At 43.7% G+C, this 16281-nt stretch overlaps 1 long non-coding RNA gene across 1 annotated transcript in view; it reads left to right on the forward strand.

Annotated features, from left to right (window-relative positions):
- Positions 1-16281, forward strand: part of LOC138767929 (uncharacterized) — a 141502-nt gene that overhangs the window by 5906 nt on the left and 119315 nt on the right. Inside the window, exon 2 of the long non-coding RNA XR_011358884.1 lies at positions 1577-1642. This is a non-coding gene — a long non-coding RNA (uncharacterized lncRNA). The remainder of the gene's footprint in view (positions 1-1576; positions 1643-16281) is intronic.

Below are 16281 nucleotides of genomic sequence, written 5' to 3' on the forward strand. Positions count from 1 at the left end.
AGCACTCTGCCAAAAATCACCGTAGCCCGGAGTTATCCTTTAAGTGGTCATATTGGTCCCCCTGGTCTGGTGAGGAAGGAGAAATAATCCGATGGAATCTCTTCCGGGAAACCTTGCTTACTTGTATAGGACACTGATACCCATCAGGAGGTGACGAGATCCAGTATGAATGTGGAAAATATAGAGAAGCCTAAATCTCTGCAATATCACTCCCAGAGCTGTGCAGACTGTGGCTGCTGGAGAGGATGATGGCAGGGGGACACTGAGGGACACAGGGCACTGGAGGGACACTGAGCATCCCCCTGCCATCATCCTCTCCAGCAGCCACAGCCCGCACAGCTCTGGGAGTCGGGTCGTAACATCACCATGTTATCCAGGAAGTGACATCACCATGTTATCCAGGAAGTGACATCACCATGTTATCCAGGAAGTGACATCACCATGTTATCCAGGAACTGACATCACCATGTAAAAAAGCGCTTTATAAGAATTTCCCGTAATAAGTGTATATTGGTGATTTTTATAACTTTTGGGGGGCAATACAATACTTTAATAAAAATTTTCACCAGACTTCTCCTTTAAAGGAAAGGCCAGATATAACCTTGTTCTTTTCCAGGCTGCTGAAGATGAAATGCCTGTTTGAGGAATCCTCCACTTCTAATAAAGTGCCTAAACTAGAGATCACAACTGTCCAGGCATGATGGGAGTTGTAGTTCTGCAACAATTAGAGAGCCAAGGTTCCCTACCCCTGGGCAAGAACAAAGGGGCTGTGCTGGTTTTCCAACGAGACGTCTTCTATAATCGACTCCGCCTCAGCCGACAGACCGATGAGTTGACTTATGTCTGCAGAGAAAGGTTGAGCCAAATAGGATCTGAAGAAACACGTCTTTCAGAAGAGCACGGCTCCCTTGGTTATTGATTTATGTCACGATCTTGATCTGGGGCAGCCATAATGTGGCTCCCAGGTCTTTCCTCAGTCGGCCCCTGACTACATATCCCCATGACAAGTTTTTGTGTTGAATCATAAATATTCAATGTGCCAGGTGTTATGACCACGCTGGTAAGCTGTGTAGGGAAACCTTTAGGTATCATCAGTCACTGTGGCAGGTTCTCTTTATATAAGGGGCACCTTATCACCACAGAACTATTCTTAGAAAGTACCAATAGCTGCCTATAGTCTCTGCCTCTTATTGGGGGGGGGGGGTCTGAGCTTATACAATACACTTATGGAGCCATAAGAGTAAAAGCTATAAATCAGATTGTGCCATACTTGGAGCGTATGTGCTTTCATTACACCCCCAGCTCTCTCCAATGTCTAAGAATAAATTGCAGAGTTTTGCCTGCTCAGTGCCCCCTGCTGTGTGTGAATTGGATTTATATATTCACAGTCATTCAATAGAACATCTGGATGCTGCAGTTTTAGCACAAAGAAACTTTAGTGCCACCTATAGGTTGCTGGCCTCTTTAGCTCAATTTAGATAGACCCATTTAATTGCATTTTCAATTCATTTATTTGTATTTTTTTCTAAATTTAAGACTCTCGACTATGGAACTGATGCATATTCTTTCTTTACAGAGTATATATGTTACATCTGAGTCCTGGGAACAGCAGATCTTTATTAACATCATTGGCCTGGCCCAGGTAACCCTGCCTCCTCACTCTATATTTGTTACTTATATCTTCCTCATTATTGGTGAGACAGCTACTTATTTTGGTCTAGGCCACATAACACAGAGCCATGGACTTCTCCTCCGATCAAAACTTTTGACATGTCTCTGTGACCTTCGAAGAAAAGGATTCCCACAGCATCCGAGGTAAAAGTAAGTGTGTTTATTCACACATCAGGGTACAGAGAAATGCAACGTTTTGACCTATTGGTCTTTATCAAACATACAATATAGTAAATACAATATATAAAAGACCAATACATCGAAGCATCGCATTTTCTGTTTACCCTGATGTGTGAATAAACACACTTCTACCTTGCCCGCACCAAGGATTGTTGGCCTACCTGCATGCATCCTGCATCTACACTGGTGGCCATAACTGGAGTAACATGTTCTTTTTTGTTTGGTATGTCTCTGTGACTTGTCAAAAGTTTTTTTGTTTTTTTTTTTCAGAATGACAGGTATACTTTAAAGGGAAAACGTCAGCTCAGCTAGAAAAGATATCCCTAGCAGATGGATACATAGCTATGTAGACCGTAAAACTATCCATGCTTTATTGTATGGGTAGTGGCCTGCTTCAGTGCCTAGTTTATCAAGGTTTAAACCAGGCAAAAATTGTATACTAGGCAAAAAAAATACAGAATGTGATCATTATTTATGGCTGCAATTATGAAAATACAGCTGTATTTTCACCTCAAAAAGACATTGTGTGAACACACCATTAAAGGGGTTCTCTATTGAAAAATGTTTTCTTTTAAATCGAATGGTTTCAGAAAATTATATAGATTTTTCATTTACTTCTGCTTAAAAATCTCCACTCTTCCAGTACTTATCAGCTGCTGTATGTCCTCCAGAAAGTGGTGTTTTCTTTTCAATCTGACACAGTGCTCTCTGCTGCCACCCCTGTGCGACACAGGAACTGTCCAGACTAGTAGCAAATCCCCATAGAAAACCTCTACTGCTCTGGACAGTTCCTGTCTTGGACAAAGGTGGCAGCAGCGAGCACTGTGTCAGACTGAAAAGAAAAAAACTCTTCTTGCAGGACATACCACAGCTGATAAGTATTAAAATACTGGAGATTTTTAAATAAAAGTAAATTACAAATCTATATAACTTTTTAAAACCAGTTCATTTCAAAGAAAAAGATTTTCGTTGGAGTACACCTTTAGCGGAGACATGGCCCCATACCTCACCTGGCCTAAACCCTATTGAAAACTTGTGGGCCCTTCTTAAAGCGACTCTGTACTCACAATCTGACCCCCCAAACCACTTGTACCGTCAGATAGCTGCTTTAAATCCAAGATCTGTCCTGGGGTCCGTTTGGCAGGTGATGCAGTTATTGTCCTAAAAAAATACTTTTAAACTTGCAACCCGTGCCAAACGGGAGTATCTGTGCCCTAACTTTGCACCACCCCTCCTCCCCACCCTCTTCATCATTAGGAATGCCACTGAAACATTTTCTCCATGCTGAACATTGCACAGGTCCTTAACGATCCAGCCCATGTGCCGGACTGACACAGGTAGGGAATAGGAGGCAATCTGCCTGGAGCATTCCTAATGATGAAGAGGGTGGGGAGGAGGGACAGAGAGGTTGTGCAAAGTTAGGGCACAGATACTCCTGTTGGCACAGGCTTTAAGCTTAAAAGTATTTTTTTAAGGACAATAACTGCATCACCTGCCAAACAGACCCCAGGACAGATCTTGGATTGAAAGCAGCTATCCGAAGGTACAAGCGGTTTGGGGGGGACAGATTGTGGGTACAGAGTCGCTTTAAATGGGAGATCACATTGCTATGCTTGCGGTGTTTTCCACCAGCTTGTGTGACATGCTGTATATGCTGAACACATGGTTATATTCCCTAAACTGGAGAATGTCACGTATCGAATGCTTTTTTTTACTTGCTTGCTATCCCCACAGCTCTGTGACTTTTCCCCCCTTTACGGTTCTGGAGGGGGAGACATGTTTCAGATGCTGGCCCAAAGGGACATTGAAGCAGCTATAAATAGTTAAATTTTGTAAGCAAGGAGATGACGCGTGGAAACTGTAATTCTTCAAAATGGAAATGCTGCCCAAAGCAAGCCCTGACAGCGTGAAAACAAATCTACTGCACAGAATGAAAAATAAAATATAATTTTAAGATCTAGTGGCATCATATAGTTATTATTCAGGCATATGTATGTAGTATTCTGTATCGTATAGAAGAAAACCTTTATAGATGGTCTGTGATAAAATTTAATTTCACTGTAGGACATTAAAAAAAAATGTCTGTGGTTTAGCTGGTTTGGCCACTAGATGGCAGCACCTGTTAAAAGGTCAATATTTCAACTGTTTTCCTAAAAGAGTATCTATTATTTAAACAAACGTCTGACATATCATAGTGGCATGTCAGAGGTTTGTATCTGTGGGGATCCGGGTTCTAAGACCCGTTGTGACCCCTGGAACGAAGGGACAGAAGCACTTTGCAGCGTGCATCTGCTCCTTTATCTTTGCTCTTATTGCTAAAGTAGCAGTGGACAGAATTATAATGGCTTCCAGTACTATGGTCTTATAACTGCTAACCTCAGCCGGTGATCAGTGTAATTGGTCCGTATATAATGATGGAACAATCACAGTGTAAACTGACAGTGTTTTGACAGCCCTTTCAGCTCTGATCCCCTTCGTTTTGTGCAAAAGGAGATAAAAAGCTGAAGTAAAGAACATCCCCATGGCACAATATAAGAAAACCCACTGCTTAATCACTAATGAACCTCTCTCTACTCTGATTGTGTCCCCTGTCGCTGTATCTGATTTTCCCCCTTGTCCCCTGTTGCTGTATCTGATTGTCTCCCCTGTGGCTGTGTCTGATCGTCTTCCCTTTCCCCTGTTGCTGTATCTCATTGTCTCCCCTGTTCCTGTGCCCGATTGTTACTCCTGTCCCCTGTTGCTGTATCTGATACTCTCCCCTTTCCCCTTTTGCTGTATCTAATTGTCTCCCCTGTTGCTGTATCTGATCGTCTCTCCTTTCCCCTGTTGCTGTATCTCATTGTCTCCCCTGTGGCTGTGCCTGATTGTTACCCCTGTCCCCTGCAGCTGTGCCCGATTGTTACCCCTGTCCTCTGTTGCTCTATCTGATCGTCTCCCCTTTCCCCTGTTGCTGTATCTAATAGTCTCACTTGTCCCCAATTACGGTACATATCGTCAGTCCCGTTACTGTACTTGATTATTGCCGCTATTATTTCATATGAAATATTTCATATTTCATATTTCTATACCCTATAACATCCTAAAAAGTAAAAGGACCATTATCAAATTATGCCGACACAGAGTAGAGATTGTTATATTAAATATCTCATTTATGTTGTGTGACTAGCTTTAATACACACAGAAAATGTCAGACCTAGAAAAATGCTAATTTTTCCATTTTTATTAATGAAATTTATTAGTTTTTTTTCCCCCTCTACAAAAAAATGTGAATGTATCGGCCAAAGTTTATTACGAACAAATTACTTGGATGCACATAACAGGAGACCGGTCAGATTAGAAAAATACGTCTCAGTCCTTAATGTGAAAAGTGTCTGCAGAGTTAAGCGGTTAATGGTAAACGCACGGTCACTGCTACTATGCAATCTTTTATTTTCTGTATATTAGGTGAAAGTTTGCATTTGAAAAAATATATATATAAACTACACTTTTAACATGTAGCTACACTAGTCTTCATCTATTCAATTGCTTTATCCAGAAACAGTGAGAGGTTACACTTTTTAATGTATTCAGAAAACTTGTAAATTCCTGGGGCGGAGAATGTTCATAGTTCATTATGCTGCGTTTACACGGAGCGATAATTTCGAAGTAACATTTTTTTTTTTAGAATGAGCAGCGTTTAGACGGAACAATATATCGCACGGAAAAATCATTTTGCGATCGCTTAAGCCTATCTCACACATTAAATCGGTGAACGACTGTTTACACGGAATGATCTGCGAATTTTTTGCGAACGACCAGCGACGATTTGAGAACATGTTCAAAGATCAAAATGAACGATTTCTCGCTCGTCGCTTGATCGTTCCTTCCGTTTACACGTACGATTGTCGTTCGAATTTGATCGCTATCGTGCAAATTCGCACGATAATCGTTCCGTGTAAACGCAGCATTAGTTTTATCACTTTCTGAAACAAATACAATTGTGAAGATAAAAGTACATACCCGTATTTTCCGGCGTATAAGACGACTAGGAGTATAAGACGACCCCCAACTTTTCCAGCTAAACTAGAATGTTTCGGATATACTCACCGTATAAGACTACCCCTCTTCCAACACACACCAAATTAATAAGAAACATCAGACAGCAGTGAGATCTGAGAGGCAGAGAAGGAGGTACAGTAATACTGGTAGGATACAAGGACGGCCAGAGGGGTAAAAGATGTGTGTTTTTCTGGGCACAGCGCCACTTTACTGTATCTCTTTATTCCATACAACGAATGCCTGCAGATTGCTCTGCCCTTCATATGGTCACTGCACATGGCGGGGATGTGGCGGTTTTCAAGCTCCCCCCACCGGATCTCCAGTCTTGTTCCAAAGTTTTTCAGCACCCATATAAGATGAGACCCAGTGTATAAAAAGACCCCTGACTTTTGAGAAGATTTTAGTATAGTAGTTTAGTTTAGTTTAGTTGAGTAGTTTTAGTATATTTGACATATAGGGCGCGGCTGCATAGTTAAATCAGAGCACAGTGTTACCTTGGTTTAAGAGTAACTTGGTATAAGACCGTTTTGGTTTAAGAGCTCACAGTTTCTTAAAATTGTGGCTTGGTTTGAGAGCATTGCTTTGGTTTAAGAGCTTCCTGTACCTGGTGGGACGGGGAGTGGGGGAGGGGCATAGTCTACATAGCGTGGTCTACAGCACAGTACTCTGACTCAGGAAGTCTCCCTCACCTTCCAAATCATAGCAGATCCACTTCAGGCTGGGGCTTACATCAGGGGACAGGACTGTGGAGGTAATCTCTTCATAGCTGTAACCCCTCTCTCCCCTGACAGAGAGCGCTGCATGTATGTGCCCACATCTGTCCTGCTCATTCCTTCCTGCTCCCTGCAGTCTCTGTCAGCCCTTGTGTTTCCCATCCTCTCCATTACTGTACAGTAACTTATAATATCACATATTCTGCTGTTTCTGGATGTTTGTTTCATCTGTTCTACATGTTATTCAGAATAATAAATCATTATTTTTGTGGTGTGGAACCAATTGTCTGCATTTTTATGATTTCTAATGGGAAAATTTGTTTTGGTTTGAGAGAGGATTTGATTCTAGTTAGAGTTGAGCTAACTTCGGGCACACTCGGGCTTGTTCAAACATGAGCGAGTGGCATTTGATTACCAGTGACTGAAGAAGTTGGAAAACATGGATACAGCCAAATGCTGCATGCTTGCGTTTGCTCAACTGTAAAGTGTCACTGCCATCATAGAAAACTTTTGACATGTCAAAAGTTTTGAGTGGTCTGGGTCTGAGTTTTCAGACCTGCACCAACTATCAGAACAAGCTGGGAGAGGACCGCGCTGCAGAACGTCCACTCCCTGCTCTGTGACAGCAAAATCAGTTGGGCTCCGTAAACTTAGGGTCCTATTCCAAGGGCCGAGGAGGACCCGATCAACGATGTAAACGAGCGGCGATCTGCTAGATCGCCACTCGTTTACTGGGCCTATTCCACGGCCCGAAGATCGTTGAGCAAGGGCTGCAAAGACATCGTTACCGATGTCCTTGCAGCCCTTGCAGCAGCAGTAATACATTACCTGCAGGTCTTCTCCGCGCTGTCTTCATCCCAGGGTCCTGCGCACTCTATCTTCTGAATGTCCGGTCAGCTGACAGGCCACACTCAGCCAATCACAGGCCGCGGCGGTCCCAACCTGTGATTGGCTGAGCGCTCCGTCAGCTGACCGGCCATTCAGAAGATAGAGAGAGCGGGACCCTGGGATGAAGACAGCGCGGAGAAGCCCTGACAGGTAATGTATGCTGCTGCTGCTGTCAAATCGTTGGTCGCCCGCCGCGCACCGCTATTCAACCGTAGCGATGCGCGTGGGGGAACAATGATTTTAGGTCTGGCCCTAAATGAACGATCAGCCGATGACACGATGGCACATCATTCTCTCTATTTCACCAAACGATAATCGGCCGAATAATCCGGCCGATTATCGTTACTGTGGAATAGGGCCCTTAGATTATGAGCCCGACTGATGGCATGACACAGAGTTGGAAGAGGACCGAGCTTGGCGAGGTCTTCTTCCAGCAAGTTTTTCCAATTGGTACAGGTGTGAACACTGAGACCCGGACCGATCAAAACTTTTGACATGTCTCTATGATGATTGTGACTTTTTAATTCTAGCTATAGAGGCTTTTTATAGGCCTTAGAGAGTAGAAATACTTTTGCCACCATTTTGCTTTTGCGCAAGAATTGTCCTTGTGTCGCCATTTTCTGAGAACGATAATATTTCTATCATCATATTGGGGTATACACATTATATATATATATATATATATATATATATATATATATATATATATATATATATATATATTCTTTTTATAAACCTTATTTGAGAGGAAAATGAGCAAAAACAGTAATTCCAATTCTAATTCCAATTCTAAATGCCAATATATATATTTTTTTTGTCTCACTTTTATATAGTGTTCACTAGTGTCGAGCCAAGACTCTGGCTGCGTTTACACAGAGAGTTACATGTGTAACTTGTACAACGTTTTACTTGATGGCTTTTAAAAAATTCTAATCTTTAAAAAAAATTTAAAATTTAAGTTCTTTAAATTGCTCTATTCCCATTCTTATAACACTTTTATTTTTTGGTCTATGGGGCTGTGTGAGGTGTCATTTTTTGCGCCATGATGTGTTCTTTCTCTTGGTACCTTGATTGCATATATGGAACTTTTTGATCGCTTTTTATTACAATTCTTCTGGATTTGATGTGACAAAAAATCATTAATTTTGCACTTTGTCGGGTCTACGCCGTTTACCGTGCGAGATCAGGAATGTGATAATTTAATAGTTCTGGTGATTATGTACGTGGTGATACCAAATATATATGTTTATTTATTTATTTTTATTTATAAAAGATGAAAAAGGGGGTGATTCAGACTTTTATTAGGGGAGGGGATTTCTTATTGATGAAAAACTTTTTTTTTTTTAACTTTACAATACAATACAACCTTACAATACACTGATCAATAAGATCAGTGTTAGATTGCTTAGAGCTACTGCAGCCAGAAGCAATCTATTGCTGAGGCGGGATCAGCGTCATACAGACGCTGAGGCCCAGCCAGGTAGGAAGAAGGGATCGCCGTTCCACCAGTGCATCGCGCGGGGTGGGGACACCAGGGATAGGGCTGCAATGCTATTAAGATGCAGCTGTCAGCTTTGACAGCTGCATCTAATTAGCTAATTAGCTGTCCGCGGTGGCTATTGCGCGTGGTCCCTGGCTGTACAAAACAGTGCTGCAGAGAGAGACGGAGGCGGGAGCCCTCTCTGCCTCCCCTTAAGGGCGGGTTCACACTACGGAATTCTCGTGGACAATGTCCGCGGAATTCTGTCAGCTGTCCGCCCGCACATCTGGGCGCCTTTCCGCCGGCCCCATAGACACCATTCTATGGGCCGGCGTATTCCGCTATACGCTGAAAGAAGTGTCATGTCACTTCTTTTAGCGGATCGCAGAATACGCCGGCCCATAGAATGGTGTCTATGGAGCCGGCGGAAAAGCGCCCAGGTGTGCGGGCGGACAGCTGACGGAATTCCGCGGACATTGTCCACGAGAATTCCGTAGTGTGAACCCGCCCTAACAGCGGGATAACGAGTATACTCGTCATGCGTCAACCTTTTTTCATTGCTTGAGTTCTCAACTCGAGTAACGGACTTCATTAAAATCAATGGGAGGCTCAAGCATTTAACCAGATGTCCCCTGCTCAGCAGAGGACCAGGACATGACCGACGTCCGAACAATAAGCTGTCAGTTATTAAAGTCCCCCTTTACCCGAGAGCAATGAGGTCCTTGGTCAAGCATGCTCGCTCAACACTAGTGTTCACCATGCAGGATAAATAATGCGTTAGTGTCATAGTACATGGTATGGTGATACCAATTATGTGTAGTTTGGTTTTCTTCCCATTTATAAAACTTTTTTTTTTTAATTCTACTTAAGACTCGAACACTGAAGACTTTTATTTAACTTTTGTATCTTACTTTTTTTTCAGTCTCTCTAGGGGACTTGAATGTGCGATCCTTTGATCGCTTACATAATACTCTGAAGTACTTCTGTGTTACAGTGTATTATGCTTGTTAGAGTTATACTGACAGACAGCTTATTAAGTCTTGCCAGCTTTTGTTAGGACCCCGGCTGCCATGGCAACCCATTGGCACCCCACTATTCCGGGTGGCACTGATAGGGTGATAGAGGGCGTCCCTTTTCTCTGTTTAACCACCTAAGTAACAAGGCTTCTATTGACTCTGAGCCCAGACATTGCAGAAGACTCTCAGCTGTACTATACTGCAGTTCACCCCCATGCTGATGGCATAGACACTGCTCCAGCATTTTGTACCAGGAGGGTAAGGTGGCTCGAGACATAAAATTTGTATGAATTTATACTAAACGGTGAACTGACTAAGGGCAATATTTACAAAGCGATCAAAGGATCGCACAATGGAGTCTCCTAGTGAGACTGAAAAATATTGTAAAATAAAGTTTAATAAGTCTTCTCCTCGCGGAGTTAGCTCGCTGTATGGCTGGAGCCATAGGTGGTCTGGGTGTTGTAGCCTTAGTACAGACCATAGTTATGTTCATGCGATAGCATTCTAATAATATGTTACCTATATGTTAATGGCTGCCTCTTAGACTATTGCTGTGATCATATTCCTAGTTTAGCTGATGATGTGTATAGTAGTCTGACATTCACCTCTGGCACATAAGGAGCCCAGACTGTTGCTGTGAATAAGTAGAAGTTCGTCAGGATGTTGGAGCACACAGAGAGTGGTTTTCCATTACTACAAGGGTAGCATCTAGGGATGAGCAAATTTACAGTATTATAGAAGCTAAATGATTGGCTAGACTTGGCAGCCAGCTTTTGAACTTTGCTCCACTCCGTGCTGCTCCGCTCCGAGTGCCTGGAAAAGCTGGATGCAGTCCTGGGTGAAGTTTCCCAGGACTATATCCTCCGTTTGGGGTGTTCAAAGGCAGCCAGCTGACAAGCCAACCACCAAGCTTAGCGAAACGCTTTGCTGGTACTGTAAGATAACTCATCCCTAGTAGCATCTACACCATCTCTTAATGCTCTTTTTGGGTATGTTCACTCAGGTGGAATTCCGCAACAGGGAGCGCCACTCTCCGCTCAAAGAATTGACATGTCAGTTCTTTGAGCATAGAGCAACGGAAGCGGAGGCGCGAGATTCATCCCATAGAGACACTGGGGGAGATTTATCAAAGGATGTAAAATTTAGACTGGTGCAAACTACCCACAGCAACCAATCACAGCTCAGCTTTAGGCAGTGCTGAAAGGAAAGCTGAGCTGTGATTGGTTGCTATGGGCAGTTTGCATCAGTCTAAGTTTTACACCCTTTGATAAATCTCCCCCACTGTGTGGCACTGAGGCAGGCTGGAGCAGAATTACGCCCGTTTTGCTTAGTGTGAATAGGAGGAGTCACCATCCTGGCCGACAGACTCATTCCATTGGCAATGAACCAGGCACTACTTCTCCTACGTCCGCATTCCACCCTGGCTTCACTGGCACAGTAGCTCCAGGTCGCCAGGACAGTTGCGCTGCCTAGTCAGTAGCGGATTATAATAGGGGCGTTCCGGGCGGTAGCCCGGGGCCCTGAGCTCCTGGAAAGCCCATGACCACCCAAAAAGACTTATACTTTCAGTGGTGTACTGTCTCCTGGCTACACTTCTGCCATGATTTGCAAAAAAATCACATTTTTTTATGGCAATTTTGCACAAATCAGGACATCATGACATTATCTGTCCTGTACTATGAACGCCAAGCTAGTGCTGCCATAGTTACAGTGGGGTGGGGGGGCCCAGGCTTGGTGAACAGCCCGGGGCCTATGGTAAAGTTAATCCGCCCCTGTGCCTAGTGATCAATGTGTGTCCATCCCAGCCCTCTTTGTGTGGTATCCTGCTTTGTTCCTGACCCTGCTCTTGTCTCATCCACTGTGAATGTATTTTCTCATCCATCCACTGGTCTCTCCGACCTGATACAATCCATGTCTTTGCTTCTACTAAAGGGTGAGTCTAAGGTCTCAGGTTACCCTTTTACTTAAGAAACAAAAGAGGAAATCTGAATACCACAGCAAGTCATGGGTAATATCTGGAACATGGCTACCCTCTTGAAAGCTTCCATAATGGATTAAGGGCAAGTTTTTTCAATAGGAAAGAAGTCATGTAGCGTCTAGAAGAAGACATGAATTGTCTCAGAAAGCGATTACCGCAGTCAGAATTACAATATCACATGTGGTTTTAAAATTTTCAACACAAAGTTCTCACGTTGGTTCATAAGGATTGGATCCAGTGCCCTTTATCCTAAGGGATATGATCAGAGAGGTTCCTAGTAGTCAGAAAGCTGTAGTCTTGGCAATCTCTGGCTGTTATATTGATCTGATGAAGAGGTGGAGCCTCGAAACGCGTAATGACTCATCGGTCCAAGTAGTGTATCTTCACTGGCGCCTAAAAAGTCCTGGACCTCTGCAAATCTGTGCCTCCAGTTTGCATCTTCTGCTTCAGATACTACACCAGGTTCCCCTGGCTCCGTGGACTGGCTGCAAGTGGGGTTTTTATTGATGAAGCGATTGGCGGTGTCGCGCTCGTAGCACGACCACCCCAGCGGTGAGCGGCTTCTTAGCCACAACTTTCAAGTTTATGTCTAACTTGTGGTAATGCACAATGTGCGCACTAGTGATGAGCGAATAGTGAAATATTCGAATATTTGATATTCGTACAAATATACAGCACCAGGGCTGGTACAGTGCATACAGACACTGCACTACCACAATATATACTGACTCTTTATATACTGGGGCAGTCTCCTTCATGTACACTGTGCCGGACCTGATGCTGTATATAGACCTGCGCCAATATATGGATACTTTTAGTACCCTGCAGGCTGGCAACTGCCGATTGGGGTGTCGGCGGCCTGGAGATTTGTACCCCGAATCCTGGCATCAGTGTCCCTGGTGGCGGGGAGAGAGGCAGAAGTGGGGTTTTTGAATTTGGTGCGGCGGTAGGGGCTGATTGGCAGGGTGGAATGTCGGGGGGGGGGGGGGGGGGGGCGCCGGATTAAAACAACTTTCAGGGCTAGATGATGCCCCTGCCGCAGGGTAACTGCGCCGTTCAGGCCCTGAGCTCCGCTGCTTGCCCTGCAGGGGGAGTGCTCAGTTTTTTTTCTTTGAAAACAGAATTTGCGATTTTCAAAGAAAATCAAATCGATTCTCAAATTCTAGGCATTCTCAAATTCTAGAATTAATAGAATTAATTTGACTAATCGCCCAGCCCTACTGGGAGGGGACCAGACATGGTGTATAGGTGTATCAGGATATATATATATATTTGTATGTGTGTGTGTATAGCACCCCTTCGCTCCCCCCACCCCTCCGGTGCACTCTGGTATTGTGACATCCCTAGACCTGTCACACTGTTGCGGTCGGCAGCATTGTCCAAACCTGAGCGTGCAGCACTTGTAGCCTTCGGCTGCAGAAGTTGGGTGCTGACCTAGGGCTTCCAGGAAAACATGGATACAGCCTAAGGGCCCTATAACATGGGACGATTACCGTGCGAAAAATCGTTAAATTGTTCGAATTTAAACGATAATCGTTCTGTGTAATTGCAGGCAATGATCAAAAAATCGTTCGTATGTCATTGATCGTTTATTTAGATCTGAACCTAAAATTATCGTTAATCGTTCGCTGTAATTCCACGTTCGTTTGCTCAAGTTCCGCGTTTTTTCACTAATCATTCAGTGTAATGGCACATTACCCATTGCTTTTCTGGGATCAGAAGGAATAAACGATCATAGTAATGATCGCAATAATGATCGTAACTAGCGATTATTGTTCTGTGTAATATGGGGAACGATTTCAGGCTAACGATAAACAATCTCGTTTGCTATAGTTAGTCATTAAAAATCGCTCAGTGTAATAGGACCCTAAGACCAATAGCTGTATCCATGTTTTCCAGCACTCCCTAGGGCAGCACCCAACTTCTGCAGCAGCAGGGAATCAGGTGCTGCACGCTTAGGTTTGGACAATGCTGCAGAACCCGAACAGTTTGACAGGTTTGATCAGCACTAGTAAACAGCACTCGATTCAGACAGACGTGTCCCTGTTCATGAGATTGTGGGGCGTTGCTATAGGCATACTCCCATGGTTATATACTTATATGCTGTGGAGGGATAAGTTAGATGGGCAGGCAATAAGCTTTTAGATTCCGCACACCATTCTAAAAAGATTAATCAAATTGCAGCTTAGAGGGTCCACATTCTGCATCATAACACCATCCGTGAAAGAAGAATAGGAATAAGTCCTAGTAACAGCTAATCTATATATTTAAGTAGCTCCTATATCCTGGTATAAGGGGACGCACATACTCTACCACTAGAGGTCACTGTGATCAAGATGATCATATCCAGATCCACGTTCACTCCAAACTGGGGGATATACCAGTGTGGTGGAATGATGTATAGAAGAACAATGTCTGATGCCTTTGCCTTCCTCTGTCAAATGGTTCTAGAATGATGAAATTCTGCTGCATCAATGTCATATAAAGGAAAAGGAACATTTATCCCAGGGATCAGTCATCCAGATCATTACATTAACTGATAGGTCCTTGATTTCAGAATTCTAGGAATATATAAGAATTGAATTATTTAGAGATGAGTATTGAGCCTTATGGATGTTGCGCTGTCAGCTGTTTAGTGCGCAGTGGGGCAGATGTATTAGATATATCTCAGGGAGCAATTCTGTTACGTAAAAAGAAATTGTGGTATATTCTTTGTATCCTTTAACCCCCTAGTGACCAGCTTATTTTGGGCCTTAACCACTTCAAATTGGCCTTTTGGATCAGAAAATGATCTGTTGTTTAAAGGGTACCTGTCAGCACAGACTCTGCCAGACTAGTGACAGAAGTTCGGGTATCATTGGTAACGCACCACGCATGCTGGAAATATCCGTGACCTTCATTGGAATACAATGGAGGTCGTGCATATTTCTTTCACCTGTGGTGCGTTACCAAGGACAGTCGAACTTCCGGATTAGGAGTCGACCTGTCACTTGTCTGCCAGAGTCTGTGCTGACAGGTACCCTTTAAATTAGGTTTTTATGTCAAACATTTTTTTTTCAGAATTTTAGTTTTTTTTTATCTTCTACTTTTTCATTTTAGTACTTATATAATAAAACCAAATTTCTGCAGTTTTCAGTCTAATAATAAGCTGAAACTTCCTTTTTAGCAGTCTCCTCTTTATCATGAAAGACAGGATTAAAGGGGTAGTGCGGCGGTAAAGAATTCACAGAATAACACACATTACAAAGTTATACAACTTTGTAATGTATGTTATGTCTGTGAATGGCCCCCTTCCCCATTTCCCACCACCCCCACCCGTGTACCCGGAAGTGTTGGTGCATTATACATACCTGTCACGTGCCGACCCCCGTCTCCAATCTTCAGTCAGTGACGTCTTCTTCGGCCGGCCGGCGAACAGCTCTGACTGCCAACCGCCCTCTGCAGCGTCATCCGATGCTCAGCCGCGAATGGCTGAGCATAACTGTGCTCAGCCAATCGCGACTGAGCACAGTTATGAAGCGGCAGAGGGGGGATGGCGGCAGCGATTCGGCCGGCCGAAGATGACGTTTGGCACAAGATGGAGGACATGCGCGACACGGATCAGGTAATGTATAATGCACCAACACTTCCGGGTACACGGGTGGGGGTGGTGGGACACGGGGAAAGGGGGCCATTCACAGACATAACATACATTACAAAGTTGTATAACTTTGTAATGTGTGTTATTCTGTGAATAATTCTTTACCGCTGCACTACCCCTTTAAAGTTAAAGGCAACACCAGTATACAGATAAACTTAGATCAGGCCATTCGTAATAGGTGATAGACACAACTCCCATCCTCCCGCTCTTTGTTCCAGTCACATAGCATGCCTAGAAAATTCTCCTATACAAGTCAATAGGATCCCTAAAAGCTGTTCAAAACAGCTCAGGCAAGATGGCAGCCCCTATAGTAATATAATGAAAGCTAAATAATACATTTGAAATTATAAAAATATTAAGTATAGAACAAAAAATCTAATTGACATATTCCCTGTGTGACTGAGCATTTCTCAGATGTGGCATTTGTCTCTACGTGGTAACAACTCTGGGGTGCTTTTACTTATCTAAGCCAGTGATTTTCAACCAGTGTGCCGTTGCACACTAGTGTGCCGCGACACATGGTCAGGTGTGCCGCGGGGAAAGTTCCCCAAACTATGGTGCCCCTGTGAAATAGGAGAAAACAATGGGGGAGAGAAACCTGGGGATGGGGGAGAAGCAGGGGGGAGAGAAACATGGGGATGGGGGAGAGAAGCACGGGGGAGAGAAGCACGGGGGAG

Source organism: Dendropsophus ebraccatus, chromosome 1 (genome assembly GCF_027789765.1).
Source record: "Dendropsophus ebraccatus isolate aDenEbr1 chromosome 1, aDenEbr1.pat, whole genome shotgun sequence".
Taxonomy (NCBI): Eukaryota; Metazoa; Chordata; class Amphibia; order Anura; family Hylidae; genus Dendropsophus; species Dendropsophus ebraccatus.